The sequence below is a fragment of the Bufo bufo genome, chromosome 4 (assembly GCF_905171765.1).
Source record: "Bufo bufo chromosome 4, aBufBuf1.1, whole genome shotgun sequence".
Taxonomy (NCBI): domain Eukaryota; kingdom Metazoa; phylum Chordata; class Amphibia; order Anura; family Bufonidae; genus Bufo; species Bufo bufo.
Genome location: NC_053392.1, coordinates 288,119,921 through 288,140,492, shown reverse-complemented (window position 1 = coordinate 288,140,492; position 20,572 = coordinate 288,119,921).

Genomic DNA, 20,572 nt, shown 5'->3' with positions numbered 1-20,572 from the left:
ATCTGCTTCTGTTGTTCTGTTTGCCTGTCCAGTCCTTGCCAGTCTGTATGTATGATCTGTGTCTATTGTCGTGTCTGACATGATCCTGCCTGTAATCCTGAGTTAGTCTGTCATACTCTGCTTGTTTGGTCTTAGTTTAGTTCTGTTCATGTTTTGTTATCCAGTCTGGTGTTCCAAAGACCTGCATTCTAGTCTTGGTTCCTGTTCAGACCGTGACTGTGTTTTTTGTGTGTTTACCGTTTCCCATGCCACTGGTGCTTGCACCAGAGTTCTTGAGTCCGAGGGTCAGCTTCCAAGTATAGGGGATCATCCCAGGAGGTAGCTGTCTGGTTCCCTTGATGGTTTAGGCCAGCAGTAAATTGGTTACTTGGAACAGGGATTCCAGACTACGATTGATCTGTCTTGATCCGTAACAGTGGATCCGTATCACTTTTCCTTTACCCTGTGATCCAACTCATCCTAAAACATCTCAATTGGGTTAATATTAAGTAATCATGACAACCATGTCATCTGATGCAGAATTCCATCACTCTTCTTCGTGGTCAGATGATAGCCTTTACATATACTGGAGGTGAGTTTGGGGTCATTGTTCTGTTGAAAAATAAATTATGGTCTCAGTAATTGCAAACCAAATAAGATGGCATGTTACTGGAGAATACTGTGGTAGCCAGCCATGCTAGTTAAGCGTGCCTTGAATTTTTTATAAATCACCAACAGTGTCTTGTGCAAAGCACTCCCACACCATCACAACTTTTCGTCCATGCATCTCGGTGGGGACCACACATGCAGAAACCATCCTCTCACTTTTTTTTTTGCATCTCACAAAGAAAAAGTGGTTGGAACAAAAAAAATCTCTATTTTTGACTCATTAGACTAAAGCACATTTTCCATTAGTCTAAGGTCGATTCCTTGTGTTCCTTGGTCCAAACTATTCTCTTCTTCTTGTTCCTCAGTAGTGGCTTCTCACAGCAATTCAACTGATTCTCACAGCCTCCTCTGAAAAATTTGTATTGAAATGTGTCTAGTACTTACGGTAATCTCTGTAAAACATTTTTATAGACTCTAGTTTCAAGTGCTGATAATTTCCATTTTCTGTGGCTTATAAATTTAATGAACTTATCCTCTGTAGCATAGGTAATTCTTGTTCTTCCTTTCATGAGACAGTCCTCATGAGAGCTAGTTTCATAATAGCATTTGATGGCTTTCATTATTGAATTGGAGGATACCAACTTCTGGAAAATGTCCAGATTGACTGATTTTCATCATGTCTTAAAGTAATGATGGACTGTCATTTCTGTTTACATAGTTTAGTGGTTGTTGCCATAATGTTTATTAGAACAGTAGTAGAATAGGGCTAAATGTAGAATAATGTAGAATAGGGCTGTATGGAACTGTGTACCATTTATACTTATGCACAACACAAATGTGTGTCAGGCCATCTACTAATGTCAAGGTGGTTTGACGTCAAGGTTTGTATGTTAGCTTTATGGATGTGCATCTGTGACTTTGGATGTTCTAGTCTAAACTTTCTTGTAGTGTTTATATATAAACGGTAGAGTCCAAGTCAAGTCAAGTCAAGTCAAGTAGTCCAGAATGTATGCCTTAATAGGGGAAATACTTGTCAATGTTTTTGCACACACAAATGGCAGTATCAAAAAAGGCAATAGCTTGTTCTGAACAAGCATCCAAAAATTCCCCCTATTATTTGGGAGAAGCAACAGTACAGTGTAGATGTGGAAGCGGTTAGCTATGAAGGGCTAATATTGACAGTAGTAGCAACACAGCATGAATCCTAGAAGGCAAGACAGTAGATTTGTGCAGTATTAGGATAATGGCAGTGGCAGTAGAGGAAGTAGCAGTCTTGGCAGCGGTAGTAGCCATACAGTATTGAAAATGCTGGCAGGCAGACAGCGAATCCTCACAGATCCATGCTTCATTTATTTTGACAATTGTGATGTTTTGTACACTTGAAGAGGCAATTTAGTCCCTCTCTGAGATGACACTGGAGGCTGGTCAAGACAGTACAGCAAGAGCAAACTGGGCCAGTTCTAGTCACTGTTCCAAGCTGCCAGCCCAGAAGTCCAGAGGGTCAGGGAACAGGGTATATGCCGGAGAAAGGCTACAATCCAGGTAGGAGTGAACCTGGTTGTTCAGGCGTAACCATTGATTTGCATCAGACTGGCGCAGCAAATGAAAAAAAAAGAGACAATGAGAGGATGGTGACTTTGCAGGGGACGGACGGAGCCTCCTGGTCAAATATGTGGGTTGCACACATCAGCTCGCCGAAACTTGTGGAAAGCTGTGTACATAGTGTATCCTGATAATTATTGTTGAGCGAATTGAAGTGAAACAATTCGACTTCAATACGAATTTCTGAAAAAAATTCTATTCGCCCTGAATTTCGTGGTGCTTTGTGGTAACAAATAATTTTTTTAGCTTAAAATGGCGGCTACATGTGTTACAAAGTGAAACAAAGAAGCCCAGGAACGCGATATGACTGATAATGCAGTACAGCTAGCCAATCAGCAGATGGCCCATCACCTATGATGTCACAGCCCTATAAAAGCTTTATCACGCCTGGTCTCTGCCATTTTATTGTGAGATAAGCATAGGAACGGACGTGCCAGGCACTTGGGACAGTGGCTAACAAAGCTTTTAATTGTAGAATATTGGATAGGAACAGTGCAGGGAGATCGTAGGGAGATTTTTTATACACTGTAGAGAGAGCATAGGGAGACCGCAGGGACAGTGCAGTCTCAGGTTAACTGCCCTGTGCATCTTGTTTAACTGCTGTGCCATTTATATTTAATCTGTTCTGTCATACATTGACTTACTGTGCATCAGAGTCATTGTCAACAGGTGCTCTAATATATAGCTACATTTATCTAGTTCACTTACTGCACCATGGATACATAATCTGCTTTGTTATGCACAGACTTACTGTGAATCAGACTCATTGTCAACAGGCGGTCTAATATAAAGGTACACTTGTTTAGTACACTAACTGTGCCATTAAGACTTAATCTGTTCTGCTATACATAGACTTACTGTGCATCAAACTCATTGTCAACAGGTGGAATAATATATAGGCACATTTATCTAGTTTGCTTACTGTACCATTAATATTGAATCTGTTCTGTTATACATAAACCTACTGTGAATGAGACTTAGTCTCAGCAGGCAGTCAAATATATAGGCTTGCTTATCTTGTACCCTTACTGCATCATTAATACTTAGTCTGTTCTGTTACACATACAGTAGATTTATTGTGCGTCAGACTCATTGTCAACAGGCGGTCTAAGATGTAGGCACATTTATCTAGTACACTTACAGCGCCATTAACACTTAATCTGTTCTGTTATACATAGACTTACTGTGCATCAGACTTAGTCACAACACGCTGGTCTGATATACACTGCTCAAAAAAATAAAGGGAACACAAAAATAACACATCCTAGATCTGAATTAATTAAATATTCTTCTGAAATACTTTGTTCTTTACATAGTTGAATGTGCTGACAACAAAATCACACAAAAATAAAAAAATGGAAATCAAATTTTTCAACCCATGGAGGTCTGGATTTGGAGTCACCCTCAAAAATAAAGTGGAAAAACACACTACAGGCTGATCCAACTTTGATGTAATGTTCTTAAAACAAGTCAAAATGAGGCTCAGTAGTGTTTGTGGCCTCCACGTGCCTGTATGACCTCCCTACAATGCCTGTGCATGCTCCTGATGAGGTGACGGACGGTCTCCTGAGGGATCTCCTCCCAGACCTGGACTAAAGCATCTGCCAACTCCTGGACAGTCTGTGGGGCAACGTGACGTTGGTGGATAGAGCGAGACATGATGTCCCAGATGTGCTCAATTGGATTCAGGTCTGGGGAACGGGCGGGCCAGTCCACAGCATCAATGCCTTCGTCTTGCAGGAACTGCTGACACACTCCAGCCACATGAAGTCTAGCATTGTCTTGCATTAGGAGGAACCCAGGGCCAACCGCACCAGCATATGGTCTCACAAGGGGTCTGAGGATCTCATCTCTGTACCTAATGGCAGTCAGGCTACCTCTGGCGAGCACATGGAGGGCTGTGCAGCCCTCCAAAGAAATGCCACCCCACACCATTACTGACCAATGCCAAACCGGTCATGCTGGAGGATGTTGCAGGCAGCAGAACGTTCTCCACGGCGTCTCAAAACTCTGTCACGTCTGTCACATGTGCTCAGTGTGAACCTGCTTTCATCTGTGAAGAGCACAGGGCCCCAGTGGTGAATTTGCCAATATTGGTGTTCTCTGGAAAATGCCAAGCGTCCTGCACGGTGTTGGGCTGTAAGCACAACCCCCACCTGTGGACGTTGGGCCCTCATATCACCCTCATGGAGTCTGTTTCTGACCGTTTGAGCAGACACATGCACATTTGTGGCCTGCTGGAGGTCATTTTGCAGGGCTCTGGCTGTGCCCCTCCTGTTCCTCCTTGCACAAAGGCGGAGGTAGCGGTCCTGCTGCTGGGTTGTTGCCCTCCTACGGCCTCCTCCACGTCTCCTGATGTACTGGCCTGTCTCCTGGTAGCGGCTCCATGCTCTGGACACTACGCTGACAGACACAGCAAACCTTCTTGCCACAGCTCGCATTGATTTGCCATCCTGGATAAGCTGCACTACCTGAGCCACTTGTGTGGGTTGTAGACTCCGTCTCATGCTACCACTAGAGTGAAAGCACCGCCAGTATTCAAAAGTGACCAAAACATCAGCCAGGAAGCAAAGGAACTGAGAAGCGGTCTGTGGTCACCACCTACAGAACCACTCCTTTATTGGGGGTGTCTTGCTAATTCCCTATAATTTCCACCTGTTGTCTATCCCATTTGCACAACAGCATGTGAAATTGATTGTCACTCAGTGTTGCTTCCTAAGGGGACAGTTTGATTTCACAAAAGTGTGATTGACTTGGAGTTACATTGTGTTGTTTAAGTGTTCCCTTTATTTTTTTGAGCAGTGTATATATATAGGCGTGTTTATCTAGAACATTTGCTGTGCCATTCACACTTCATTAGTTAAATTACTTATTGGACACTATGGCCAACAGACAGTTGCTTGGGCCCTCAAAAGGAACAAGTAGTGGCAGAAATGTTGCTGTAGCTGGCACAAGTAGCAGCAGAAGGGGGGTGCCAGCAGTAGCCGCAACAAGAGGCCAGAGCTGCCACTGTCATCCAGCAGTCGTGTTTTGACCAACAATAAAGCTGCACTGGAAGGGTTGACTTGCTCTTCAACATCATATCAAGTAACAACTGATACACACAGACAGGCATTGGTGGGTTCCTCTGACACCACACATAGTTGGCATGGCCCAGGAACAGCCTCAGTGCTCTCACCTGTTCTGCAACTCTCTCTTTTGCTGCTACATCTGCTCAGGAAGTAACGCATGCTGCTGGCTCTGATCTGCCTTTCAGCGAGGACGATCTTAGTGAGGACAGTCATCAGCTACAGGCCAGCACAGACTTGAAGGGGAGGTTTGCTGTGTCCCCCCCCCCTCCTTAGGTGTGCAACTAGCATTGATGACAGTTGGGTGGAAGCATGTGTTGCGAGCGGTCAGGGACGTGACAATGAGGCTGGTGATGGTGACTTAAGTGACGAGCAAACAGTAATGGATGATAACGTAGCCAATCTCCTGTGGGAGCCCAGTGAAGAGGAGATATCATCATCATCAGCAGACTTGTGAGACAGCAGCAGGGTGGCTGCATGCCGATAGACCAGCAGGGTGGAAGCAATGGGAGATATGGAGCCAAACGCACCCGGGGTAGACCGTCTGCTACTCAAGAGCTTACCTGTCAGTGAACAACTATTGGTTGGCAGTCAGCACAGGGTGGTGGGTGTAAAATGCCACCCACAGTGTGGGAATTTTTTTATCAAGTCGCTAGAGGATGTTAGTGCGGCGGTATGCAGGATATGTGGGCAGAAGGTGACGCGCAGTCAGGGTGCTAATATTGGCACAATGGCCCTGTGTCGACACATAGAGCATCACCATAAAATGGCCTCAGAAAACCTTGGCACTAATGTGGTGGTATAGCCTAATGCAGCAAACGCTGCATCTCCCAGCAGCCCGCATGCCTTCTCCAGCAGTCAGGGCTCCTTAACCTCAGCAGAAGGAAGCATCATCTATTGCTAATGATGCTCCTCCTACTCCTTGTACCTAGTTTCATCAGCAATTGATTACCAAAGCGATGGCAAAGAGTCAACAGTATGCAAGTGCTTATCCAACGGCACAGAAGCTGAATGCAGCCAAGTTACTATGTAGTACTAATACCTTGACTGCATTCAGCTTCTGTGCTGTTGGATGCTTACTTGCATACTATTGACTCTTTGCCCCTCTCTTTCCATATCGTGGACTCTGAACATTTCTAAGAACTGATTGAGTGGTGTAGTATCCCAAGCCACCATTACTTCTCTAAAAAAAACTGTACCAGCCCTGCACACCTATGTTAAGCTGAAGGTGGGCCAGTCCTTGAGCCTGTCGGCATCTGGTACAGTACATGCCGGCACTGACGTGTGGAGCTATAACTATGGTCAAGGATAATATATGCCCTTTAAAGCCCACTGGGAAAAGCCACATACCACCAATGCAAAGCACGGCATTGTCACATCTGGCTCTGCATCAGGTCAGCCTGGGCGAGTCACAACAGGGAGGAACTGTTCCGTGTTATCAACCAAGAAATCGAATCCTGGCTGTCTTCATAAACTGGAGTTAGGAACCATGGTCACCGATAACTGGAAGAACATTTTGTCTGTGCTGGGTCAGGGAGGGGTGACCCATGTGTCCAGCATGGCGCACATTTTCAATCTGCTTGTTACCCGGTTCCTGAAGTCTTCCACTCAACTGCAAGACATCTTGAAAAGGAAACTGTGCATGCATTTCAGCCACTTCTACTGTGCAAACTGTGCCACCCTTGAGATGCAAAGGCAGAATGGTGTTCCCCTACATCGCTTATATGCAAAGTTTCCACACGTTGGGACTCCACCCTCCACAAGTTGGACCAACTGTATGAGCAGAGGAAACCCGTTACCCATTTCTTGAAGATGCAGATGGACAGGACAACTCTCTAGTGTGACTTTGAAGTTAGACAGTAGCAGCTCATGCGTGACACCTGCCATTTGCTCAGGCCCTATGAGGAGGCCACTTTATATGTCAGTCGCCAGGACTACGGGATGAATGAGGTCTTTCCACGCTTTTACATCCTGGAGGGGATGCTGATAAATCTGACTGATGAGAGGACATGAGGGCCACCCTAGCCCTGTGAAGGCTGAACTGGCACAGGAGAAGGATGAGGAGGAGGACATAAACGCCCAGGAATTCTATACAGAGCTAGGCGGTTTATCTGCCCAATAAACAGGAGAGGAGCAGGAGGAGCTTGAGGAACAAGTGAGGGGCAAAGAAGATGACGCAGATGATCCCGACAGACCGTAGCAGTATGCAGTGGATATTAAGGCGGGGAGTCCCTCCGAGTCCTTTGCACAAATTGAAAGATGCCTGCTGAGTTGCTTGCATAGTGTCATCTGCATTATCACCATTTGGCAGAGGGATGACTACTGGCTCTCCACAATGTTAGACCCTTGCTATCGGACCAAAATGGGGGCCTTTTTTACACCTTCTGAGAGGGATGAAAAACTCAACTACTATCAAGATATACTTTGTAGTCCGTTGATCGCTGCCTATGTGTGCCATCACCCATCCTCTTGAAGGTCTCACCGGGGTGACCCTCTGAGCTCACGCTCCACTGCCATGACTGCTGGAGGAAGGGGGCAGGAGCATCTCAATCAGCAACTGAAATCTGGAGTCTCTGATGAGCACTTTTCTTCACCCGCCTAGTGAAGAAACCACCCAGCAGCAGCAGGACATGGAGAAAAACCTGAAACAGCAGGTAGTGGCATACTTGGACTGCACACTGGATACAAGATTCCCTGGACTATTGGGCAGCCAAACTTGAATTGTGGCTGCAACTAGCCAAGTTTGCGCTGGGCAAGCTTTCCTGTCTGGCCGGTCATTTGGGATCAGAGTGAGTGTTTTGTGCAGTGGGGGGCATAGTGGGGACACTAATGATCTGACTGCAGTGTGCTGCCACACCAGAACATTGTGACAAATCATCCGTTACTGCTGGCCATGTGCTGCTGCCACTATTCTTCCACTTACCCGATGCCAAATTCCTGCTGCCTCTACTGCAATCTACTCCTAGTGTGATCTGCCACCATCTTGTGCTGTTACTGCCTACCCACTCTCTTCCGGGGCCAGTATTATAACTCTGCATACTGTTGCCACTCTCACCACTCTGTTCTGGGGCCACTATTGTTACTCTTCATGCTGTTACCACCCTTACCACTCTGTTCCAGGGCCACTATTGTGACACTTCATGCTGTTGCCACCTTCACCACTCTGTTCCGAGGCCACTATTGTGACTCTTCATGCTGTTGCCAATCTCATCACTCTTTTATAGGGACACTAGGGACCCTGTTTGGTCATGTTGATATCACTGTTTATTTTTCTGTTCTTCTGATCCATCAGAAAAAACAGGTCATGTCATTTGAGCGTCCATAAGGCCTCTATCACACGTCAATATTTTGCATCAGGAATCGATCATCACTTGGAAGCCACAAGCAGAAGTGAGTCCAAAATAAATCCATCACATGTTATCTCTGTTTTTGACCCACTCCTGTTTTTGCCTTACCAATACTGATCAAATAAAGATGCAAAAAACTGACCAAATACTGACTGTGTCATAGAGGCCATTAACCGCCTCCGGACCGCCTAACGCAGGATTGCGTTCCGGAGGCGGTCGTTTCATTCCTCCTGGACACGCCGGCGCGACATCTCGTGAGAGGCGAGATTTCCTGTGAACGCGCGCACACAGGAGCGCGCGTTCACAGGAACCGAAGGTAAACCAGTGGATCTGCAGCTGGCAGGCTGTAGATGCGATTTTTTTTAACCCCTTAAAGGTATATTAGACGCTGTTTTGATAACAGCGTCTAATATACCTGCTACCTGGTCCTTTGGTGGTCCCTTTTGCTTGGATTGACCACCAGAGGACACAGGCAGCTCTGTAAGTAGCACCAATCACCACTACACTAGACCCCCCCGTCACTTATAAACCCCTTATTAACCCCTGATCACCCCATATAGACTACCTGATCACCCCCCTGTCATTGATCACCCCCCTGTAAGGCTCCATTCAGATGTCAGTATGTGTTTTGCGGACCCGAGGACCCACAGATCCGTGGAAAAACACATGCGGACGTCTGAATGGAGTCTTACAGAGGGGTGATCAATGACAGGGGGGTGATCACCCCATATTAGACTCCCTGATCACCCCCCTGTCATTGATCACCCCCCTGTAAGGCTCCATTCAGACGTCAGTATGTGTTTTGCGGACCCGCGGACCCACAGATCCTTGGATCCACGGATCCGCAAAACACATACGGACGTCTGAATGGAGCCTTACAGGGGGGTGATCACCCCATATAGACTCCCTGATCACCCCTCTGTCATTGATCACCCCCCTGTAAGGCTCCATTCAGACGTCAGTATGTGTTTTGCGGACCCGCGGATCCGCAAAACACATACGGACGTCTGAATGGAGCCTTACAGGGGGGTGATCACCCCATATAGACTCCCTGATCACCCCCCTGTCATTGATCACCCCCCTGTAAGGATCCATTCAGACGTCCGTATGTGTTTTGCGGATCCACGGATCCGCGGATCCGCAAAACACGGACGCCGGCAATGTGCTTTCCGCATTTAGCGGATCCGCACATTGCCAGAACTATATAGAAAATGCCTTTTCTTGTCCGCAATTGCGGACAAGAATAGGACATGTTCTATAGGCTCTACAAAAAACGCAGTGTTTGCCCGATCAGGCCTGATCTTGTGCGCACACTTGCGTTCAGTCCGCCTCACCGCAGTGACCGAATTTTTTTTCTTTTCTGATCACTGCAAAAACACCGTAAAATTGCTGCGGCGCTATAAAAAGATCATTTTTGAGGGGCATGGCGAGTTCATACCCCTCACGGTATCCAAATGCGTAAATTTTTTTTGACATTTATATTCCAGACTTCTTCTCATGCTTTAGGGCCCCTAAAATGCCAGGGCAGTATAAATAGCCCACAAGTGACCCCATTTTGGAAAGAAGACACCCCAAGGTATTTCGTGAGGGGCATGGCGAGTTCATGTAAAATGTTATTTTTTGTCACAAGTTAGTGGAATATGAGACTTTATAAGAGAAAAAAAAATAATAAATAATAATAATTTTCCGCTAACTTGTGCCAAAAAAAATATATTCTAGGAACTCGCCATACCCCTCACGGAATACCTTGGGGTGTCTTCTTTCCAAAATAGGGTCACTTGTGGAGTATTTATACTGCCCTGGCACTTTAGGGGATCTAAAGCTTGAGAAGTAGTTTGGAATCCAAATGCGTAAAAAATGCCCTGTGAAATCGTAAAGATTCTCATTGGAATTTGGGCCCCTTTGTGCACCTAGGTTGCAAAAAAGTGTCACACATGTGGTATCGCCGTACTCAGGAGAAGTAGGGCAATGTGTTTTTGGGTGTATTTTTACATATACCCATGCTGGGTATATTTAAAAAGTTGTCATTTACAGAGATATTTCTCTCACCCAGCATGGGTATATGTAAAAATACACCCCAAAACACATTGCCCTACTTCTCCTGAGTACGGCGATACCACATGTGTGACACTTTTTTGCAGCCTAGGTGCGTAAAAGGGCCGAAAGTCCAACGAGTACCTTTAGGCTTTACAGGGTTGCTCACAATTTCGCCTTGCCCAAAATGCCAGAACAGTAAACACACCCCACAAATGACCCCATTTCGGAAAGAAGACACCCCAAGGTATTCGCTGAGGGGCATATTGAGTCCATGAAAGATTGAACTTTTTGTCACAAGTTAGCGGAAAGGGAGACTTTGTGAGAAAAAAATATATCAATTTCCGCTAACTTGTGCCAAAAAAAAATAACTTCTATGAACTCGCCATGCCCCTCACGGAATACCTTGGGGTGTCTTCTTTCCAAAATGGGGTCACATGTGGGGTATTTATACTGCCCTGGCATTTTAGGGGCCCTAAAGCGTGAGCAGAAGTCTGGAATCCAAATGTCTAAAAATGCCCTCCTAAAAGGAATTTGGGCCCCTTTGCCCACCTAGGCTGCAAAAAAGTGTCACACATGTGGTATCGCTGTACTCAGGAGAAGTAGGGCTATGTGTTTTGGGGTGTCTTTTTACATATACCCATGCTGGGTGAGATAAATATCTCTGTCAAATGACAACTTTGTATAAAAAAAATGGGAAAAGTTGTCTTTTAGAGAGATATTTCTCTCACCCAGCATGGGTATACGTAAAAAGACACCCCAAAACACATTGCCCAACTTCTCCTGAGTACGGCGATACCATATTTTTTGTCACAAGTTAGTGGAATATGAGAGTTTGTAAGAAAAAAAAAAAATCATCATTTTCCACTAACTTGTGACAAAAAATAAAAAGTTCTATGAACTCACTATGCCCATCAGCGAATACCTTAGGGTGTCTACTTGAATAACAAATTAATTAACAAATTAATAAAAGTAAAAATGTCAGCAGCAATGAAATACCACCAAATGAAAGCTCTATTAGTGAGAAGAAAAGGAGTTAAAATTCATTTGGGTGGTAAGTTGTATGACCGAGCAATAAACCGTGAAAGTAGTGTAGTGCAGAATTGTAAAAAGTGGTCTGGTCATTAAGGGTGTTTAAGCTAGGGGAGCTGAGGTGGTTAAAGTCCTGCATTCAGGACTTCTTTTTCCATCTGAATAAAACTGATTTCAGACACAAATGGCCAAAACTCATGCGAATTGAGTATAAGGCTTCTATCCCATGGTCAATATTTTGCATTAGGATTTGCTCATGATTTGGAAGCCAAAAGCAGTAGTGGGTCCAGAACACAGAAAACGATGTCCATCATATGTTATCTATGCTTTTGACGCACTCCTGTTTTTGCCCTACAAATACTGATCAAATGCTAACCAAATGCTGACGGTTTGAAGGCGGATGCTCAAACTACAGGATTCACTTTTTCTGGGCTATTCTTCTGACAGATCAGAACAACTGAAAACTAAAGAGTGATGTGAACACAGCCTTACTGCTGACACCCTCCCCACTGTCATGGGGCCACTACTTGTATCTTGAGCAACAGCACGCTTCAGTCCACGCCGATAAATTAGACCTGATATTAACATTGACCTGTAAGGCTGAGTTAACACTTCAGTTGTTTTATCAGTTATTTTCATCAGTTTTTGTGAGCCAAATTCAGCACAGTACTATACAGTAATATACACCTAGATACATTCTCCCAAAAATTTACCTGCAGCCCGAGATAGACCTGATTTAACACACTTAATGTCGAATTAATTTGTTGCAAAGCTATTTTCTTGGAGAAATTCGGCAAAGTGAATAAATTTTGGAAAACTTTGCTTATCTATATTCAGTAGTCATCAGTTTGCTTTAACCTAACAAGAGGCTTTTCAGTACATGAACAAGCAAGCATGTACAGTGCTTTGTAAAAGTGTTCACCTCCCTTGTCTTTTTTCATGTTTTGTTACATTAAAACCTGAAGTTCAATGTTTTGTTAATCTGAATTTTATGTGAAGGATCAGAATACAATAGTCTAAGTTGGTGAAGTGAAATGAGAAAAATATATAAATAAAACTATTGTTTAGAAATAGAAAACAGAAAATTGTCATGTGCGTATGTATTGACTGCCTTTGTTAGGAAGCCCATAAAAAGCTCGGGTGCAACAAATTACATTTAGAAGTCACATAATTAGTGAAATGATGTCCACCTATGTGCAATCTAAGTGTCACATGATTTGTCATTACATATACACACCTTTTTTGAAAGGCTCCAAAGGCTGCAACAGCTAAGCAAGAGGCATCACTAATAGTGATGTACGAACATCGGCGGGGACGTTTCGCGGACGATCTAATATTCGCAAACCGCACGTTTGTGGTGGGCCCCATTCACTTTAATGGCAAGCGAACCTGAAAAACCTTCAGGTCATATTTGCAGCCACCAAATACTTAATAGAAGTGCACAAATAGTCCCACAACATGGACAGTGACATACCAGAGGAGGATCAATGGCAAAAATTCCCCCAAAAAATATGTATTTTAATCAGGGGCCATTTTTATGCGTCTTAAAGGGAAACTCTCAAAAATGTGCCCTGCTGGAGACTAGAAAATGTTCATATTAGGCCACAGGAGTACGGGCCCCAAAAATTAGGCATTCACCTGCCAGAAAAGAACAAGTGATTATGTGGCTGGAGGTATATTAGACGGTCAGTGGATAACAATTTTACTGCAGGCCAGTGGAGTACAGGCCCCAAACATTAGGCATTCACTGGACAGAAAAGAACAAGTGATTATGTGGCTGGAGGTATATTAGGCAGTTAGTGGATAACAATTTTACTGCAGGCCAGTGGAGTACAGGCCCCAAAAATTTGGAATTCACTGGACATAAAAGAACAAGTAATGATGTGGCTGGAGGTACATTAGGCGGTCACTGGCAAAAATGTTTACTGTAGGCCAGTACACACCCCAAAAATTAGGCATTCATCTGACAGAAAAGAATTTGTGATGATGTGGCTGGAGGTACATTAGGCGGTCACTGGAAAACATTTTTACTGTAGGCCACTGGAGTAGAGGCCCCAAAAATTAGGCATTCACCTGACAGAAAAGGCCTTTTATGCCACTGTATATACATATGACAAGGAACATTCTTTGTTCTGGGTTCTGGCGTATATGTGTGGGCTGGCATGAGAAAATTCTATTCCACATAGTCGTCACAGGTGTTGAATTCCTCCGAGATCCATGCCTCATTCATTTTTAGAAATGTGAGATAGTCCACACTGTTGTGAGCTAGGCGAGTGCGCTTATCGGTCACGATCCCCCCTGCTGTGCTGAACGTTCTTTCGGACAGGACACTCGACGAGGGGCAAGCCAAGAGTTCCATGGCATATTGTGCCAGCTCTAGCCACAGGTCAATCCTGCACACCCAGTAGTCCAGGGGTTCCTCACTTCTCAGAGCGTCCACATCGCCGTTAACCCGATGTAGTCGGACACCTGTCGGTCTAGGCGTTCACTGAGGCTGGATCCAGAGTGCGTCTCTCAATGGGTTGGCTGCAAGAATGCTCTCATATCCGAAGTGACCAACACATCTTCAAACCGCCCTTTTCTTGAGCGGTAGGATTGGTACCCGCACCTGTTTCGATGTGGGTGGAAATTCCTCTGCCAGCACCTGCAACAGCAGAATGCAGCATCTCTCGCAGCAAGACCTGAAAATGCTGCATTTTGACAGCTCTCTGTGATGCTGGTAACATGTCCGCCATTTTGTGTTTGTACCGGGGGTCTTAGTACGTTACCACCCAGTACTGATCCTTGACCTTTATGCTTTTTATACGGGGGTCCATCTTCAAACACTGGAGCATGAAGGCCCCCATTTGCACTAAATTGGAAGCGGTGGAGCGCCCTGGCTCCTGGTCATCGCCCAGGAGAATGTCATCCTCGGTCTCCTTCCCCCAGCCACGTACAATACCAGGGATTCCCGAAAAGTTTAAAGTCCGTCTGAAAGCCTGCTCTTCTTGCTCCTCCTCTTCCTCCTCCTCCTCCCCCCAGGGTCCATCCTCCTCTGACTCCTCTTCAGACTCCTTCTGACTTGTCTCAGATGAAGTAGCCCCCCTGAGAATTCATTCAGCTTTGTGACTTCCTCATCTTACAGCTCCTGCTCCTCGACGGCCTGATCAATGATGCAATGCACGATCCAGAAAGAAGGCGTAAGGTACAATGTTACTGATGGTGCCCTGGCTGCGACTGACCAGTTTGGTGATCTCATCAAATGCCCACAGAAGTCTGCATGCATCGCGCATGAGCAGCCACTGGCGTGGTGAAAAGAAACCAAGCTCCCCATGACCTGTTCTGCTGCACAGTTCATACAGGTAGTCGTTAACAGCACGTTTCTGCTGGAGCAGCCTATCAAGCATATACAAGGTTGCGTTCCAGCGGGTTGGGCTGTCACAAATAAGACATCTGACGTGCAGGTAGTGTCGCCGCTGAACGTCAGCAAGGCGAGCCATGGCCGTGTAAGATCTTCTAAAATGGCTAGAGATTTTCCTGGCCTGCTGCAAGACGTCCTGGACCTCGGGGTATTTGGCAATGAATTGCTGCACGATTAAGTTCAGGACGCGTGCCATGCATTGCGGGTGTGTCATTATGCCCTGTTTCAGCGCTCTTAGCAGATTGGCACCATTGTCGCACACAACTTTACCAACTGTCAAATTGAGCGGGGTTAGCTACTGATAGGCCTGTGACCGCAGAGCTGAAATCAGTGCAGGACCGGTGGGGCTCTTGGCTTCCCAGCACAACAGCCACAGCACAGCAAGGCAACGTCTCACCTGGCACGTCGAATAGGTTCTGGGGAGCTGTGGGGGCGCAGCGGAAGAGGCGGTAGCAGTGAAAAAGTTGGAGTCAGCCGAGGAGGGAGACGGAGGATGGAGTAGGAGGAGGAGAAGAAGAGGCAGGCCTGCATGCAAACCGGTAACACTAAATCCACACGGTGCCACGGATTACATAGTTGGCGGCCATCAGAAGGTTCACCCAGTGGGCAGTAAAAGTTATGTACCTTCCCTGCCTTGCTGTCTGTAGTCAGATGTATCTTGGCACCGACACTGTGTGCCAGAGATATATTCACTTGCTGCTGAACGTGGCCATATAGCTCTGGGATGCCCTTCTCGGAGAAATATTTCCTTCTGGGGACCTTCCCTTGCTGTGTGCCAATGGCCACAAATTTTCTAAAGGCCCCCGAGTCCACCAGTTTATATGGCAGTAGTTGGCGGTTTAGCAGTTCCGACAAGCCAGCGGTCAGCCATTGGGCAAGAGGGTTATCCGGCACCATGAACTTTTTACCCTCGAACATTTGGGCCACGGAAGCCTGCCTTCTGCCAGATGAACGCGACAACAGCAGAAGGTGGAGTGGAGGAAAAATGGGAGGAGAGAGGAGAAGGAGAAGTGGCAGGACGTGGAGCGCCGGGAGTGTGGCTTTGTGGATTCTGACGGTGTTGCTCCCACTGGGCTCGGTGATAGGAGGCCAGGTGCCTTCTTAAGGCGGCCGTTCCTAAGTGAGTGTTGGGCTTACCGCGACTTATGCGTTGACAGCACAGGCTGCAGATGGCAACACTATTGTCAGCAGCTGACACATTAAAAAAAGCCCACACTGCGGAGCCATGTGTCGGCGTCCTGGGAGCGCAAGATGTGACTGTGCATGGTGGATGGCTCGCTCCAGATACATTTGCAGTCTGATTTTTGCCTCCTCTGCACTGCGAGTTCTGCCTGCTTCTCTTCCTTCTCCTCCCTATCTGCTGCTCCGTTTCTCCCTCTAAACTCCCTTCCTCTTCCTCTCTTGTGGGCACCCACGTGACATCCATCAGCACGTCATCATCGTCACCTTCACCACCACTGGCATTAGAGATCTCAGAGTAGGCAGCAATAGCATGGACCACCTCCTTGGGCTAATCAGCATGGCTTCATGAGGGATCGGTCATGCCAAAATAATTTAATCAGTTTCTAACATCTGTATGTGGGTAAGTAACTGGCTCAATGATAGAAAACAGAGGGTGGTTATTAACAGTACACACTCAGATTGGGTCACTGTCACTAGTGGGGTACCTCAGGGGTCAGTATTGGGCCCTATTCTCTTCAATATATTTATTAATGATCTTGTAGAAGGCTTGCATAGTAAAATATAAATTTTCGCAGATGACACTAAACTGTTTAAAGTAATTAACACTGAAGAGGACAGTATACTACTACAGAGGAATCTGGATAGATTGGAGGCTTGGGCAGATAAGTGGCAAATGAGGTTTAACACTGACAAATGTAAAGTTATGCACATGGGAAGGAATAATGCAAGTCACCCGTACATACTAAATGGTAAAACACTAGGTAACACTGACATGGAAAAGGATCTAGGAATTTTAATAAACAGCAAACTAAGTTGCAAAAACCAGTGTCAGGCAGCTGCTGCCAAGGCCAATAAGATAATGGGTTGCATCAAAAGGGGCATAGATGTCCGTGATAAGAATATAGTCCTACCACTTTACAAATCATTAGTCAGACCACACATGGAGTACTGTGTACAGTTCTGGGCTCCTGTAAACAAGGCAGACATAGCAGAGCTGGAGAGGGTCCAGAGGAGGGCAACTAAAGTAATAACTGGAATGGGGCAACTACAGTACCCTTAAAGATTATCAAAATTAGGGTTATTCGCTTTAGAAAAAAGACGACTGAGGGGAGATCTAATTAATATGTATAAATATATCAGGGGTCAGTACAGAGATCTATCCCATCATCTATTTATCCCCAGGACTGTGACTGTTATGAGGGGACATCCTCTGCCTCTGGAGGAAAGAAGGTTTGTACACAAACATAGAAGAGGATTCTTTAAGGTAAGAGCAGTAAGACTATGGAACTCTCTGCCTGACCCTGCTCCACAAAGCAACCTCTCCCTACACTGGCAAAACACAGAATGTAAAATTGGCTGCCAGATCGGGTTCTGTTATAGGGTGGGGGAGTGTCCATGTGCTGAAATGTCTCAATTGACTGTCCTGTTCCACCTGATGGATGTGTCATGGGTCAAAGTTTAGTGCAATGCTAAATAATATGGCCAATGCGAACTTCGCCATATGTTTGCATGTTTGGCTAATCGCGAACGAGCAAAGTTTGCCGTGAAACGACCGCTGGGCGAACCGCAAGGCCATCTCAAATCACTAACCAAACACTGCCATAAATACCAAGGAACTCTCCAAACAAGTAAGGGACAATATTGTTGAGAAGTACAAGTCAGGGTTAGGTTATAAAAAATATCCAATTCTTTGATGATCCCCAGGAGCACCATCAAATCTATCATAACCAAATGGAAAAACATGGCACAACAGCAAACCTGCCAAGAGACGGCCGCCCCCCAAAACTCACGGACCGGGCAAGGAGGGCATTGATCCGATAGTATGCACAGAGACCTAAGGTAACCCTGGGGGAGCTGCAGAGTTCCACAGCAGAGACTAGAGTATCTGTACATAGGACGACAATAAGACGTACACTCCATAGATTTCAGCTTTATGGCAGAGTGGCCAAAAGAAAGCCATTACTTTCAGCAAAAAAACAAAAAGGCAGATTGTGAGTTTGCGAAAAGGCACGTGGGAGACTCCCAAAATGTTTGTAGGAAGGTGCTCTGGTCTGATGAGACTAAAATTGAACTTTTCAGCCATCAAAGAAAACACTAAGACTGGCGCAAACCCCACACATCACATCACCCAAAGAACACCATCCCCACAGTGAAACATGGTGGTGGCAGCATCATGCTGTGGGGATGTTTTTCCGCAGCCGGGACTGGGAAACTGGTCAGAGTTGAGGGAAAGATGGATGGTGCTAAATACAGGGATAATCTTGAGCAAAACCTGTACCACTCTGTGTGTGATCTGAGGCTAGGACGGAGGTTCACCTTCCAGCAGGACAATGACCCCAAACACATAGCAAAAGCAACACTTGACTGGTTTAAGGGGAAACATGTAAATGTGTTGGAATGGCCTAGTCAAAGCCAGATCTCAATCCAATAGAAAATCTGTGGTCAGACTTAAAGTTTGCTGTTTACAAGCGCAAACCATCCAACTTGAAGGAGCTGGAGCAGTGGTAAGATGTGGCAAGCTCATAGAGACTTATGCAAAGCAACTTGAAGCTGTGATTGCCGCAAAAGATGGCTCTACAAAGTATTGATTTTAGGGGGGTGAATAGTTATGCACATTGACTTTTTCTGTTATTTTGTTCTATTTGTTGTTTGCTTCACAATAAAAAAAAAACTAACATTTTCAAAGTTGTAGGCATGTTCTGTAAATTAAATGATGCAAATCCTCAAACAATGCATGTTAATTCCATTTTGGGGGGAACCAAAACATGAAAAAAGTAAAGGGGTGAATACTTTTGCAAGGCACTGTAGTTTTTCCTGTTTGCTAGCATACCTGAGGACCAAGTTCTTTCTAGCTCCACCCCTGCCTGTGATGATTAGTCATCTTGGCCAGTGTCATTGCTACTATCATCAGCCGCATCCCCCCAACTTCTCCTCCCTCAGCTCCTCCTTCTCCAGTGGTAACTCCTCATCCTCCTTTACAACATCTTCATCCATGGGACTTTGTCATTGTAAGATACAAAGCAGCCAGCAGGATATGGAAGCTGTTATTCTACTACCATAACTTGTTGCTTCAGTGTGAGGATTTATGCTAATATATCATGAGGGTGACATCGTTGATGCTGTTGTTGTCCCTACCCACAAATATGGTGGCCTCATTGAAATGCCTCCCTGAAAATAACGCATGCTTCCTGTGCTGGTGTTCTTGTGTATCAGTATGTGTTATTTCCCCCAAATGCAGAACAGCCACAATATTCCTTCCATTTTTGCTGACCACCTTGCCCAGTTGTAGTTGGCAGGGAGACATCCAGCAGGATTAGCAATGTATCTGCTGTGTGGCTCCCCTTGCCCAGGCTCACCAGGCATGACAACACTTCAGTTTACACATATGAAAGGAGGGAGCAAAAGTGGAAGCAACATTTTGCCCTGTTTCTGTTGGTAATACAAACAATATCACTGTAATAATTATAGGGTTTGAAAAGTATCAATACAGAATATCACAGAGAAAAATTACTTTTCATATAAAACATAACTTTTACTGTCAATTGTTAAAATATTACCCCATATATATAATAATAATAATAATAAACTATGTCAGATATTTTGACAAAGCCTTACTTAGGACGTATCCAGGATAGTACAATCCGATAAAGAAAATTATGGCAACTTACAGTTTGAAGACTGTGGACCTGGCCAGAGGATAAACGAGAGGTGAAGTCAGGACAGGGGGAGGGGGGAAAAAATCCCTAATGTGTCCCTCAATATACCCCTGCCTACAGGCTGAGCATCCGCCCTGAAAGGGGCGACCCCAACTCTCGGTGGCTAAGCCCTCACTGTCGCCTACTTAAACCCTGCCAATAGAAGTTAAGGTACTTGTCCCTCCTTAGCGGCTTGACCCGACGCGTTTCCAACGTGTCCGTAAAAACTGGTTCATCAGGGGACGGAAGATGAATAATCAGATGTTAAAGAGCTTCAATCCTGATAATTGCAGGATAAAAATCAATTGTTGCAGGCATCAATTTAGATAGTTGCCTATCCGATATTCTTGTGCAAAAATTATGATAATTATATCAAAGACCTCCTAGTATGGTAAGGTGCACTTGTGTTAGTGTACCACTGACTTAAATACCTTATACTTGGTGATTAAAACGATACCCTGCCTCCTGGTTCAACGAATACAGTAGCAACTTGAATACTGATATGAACGCAACTTCCGGTCTTTGGAATGCACGCAATGCGTATGGAACTCACATGTGGTTCCAAAACCGAAAGTGCTTGAGCGCTATTCTCCCCAACACTTCCTTTCTATGGAACGCATGTAG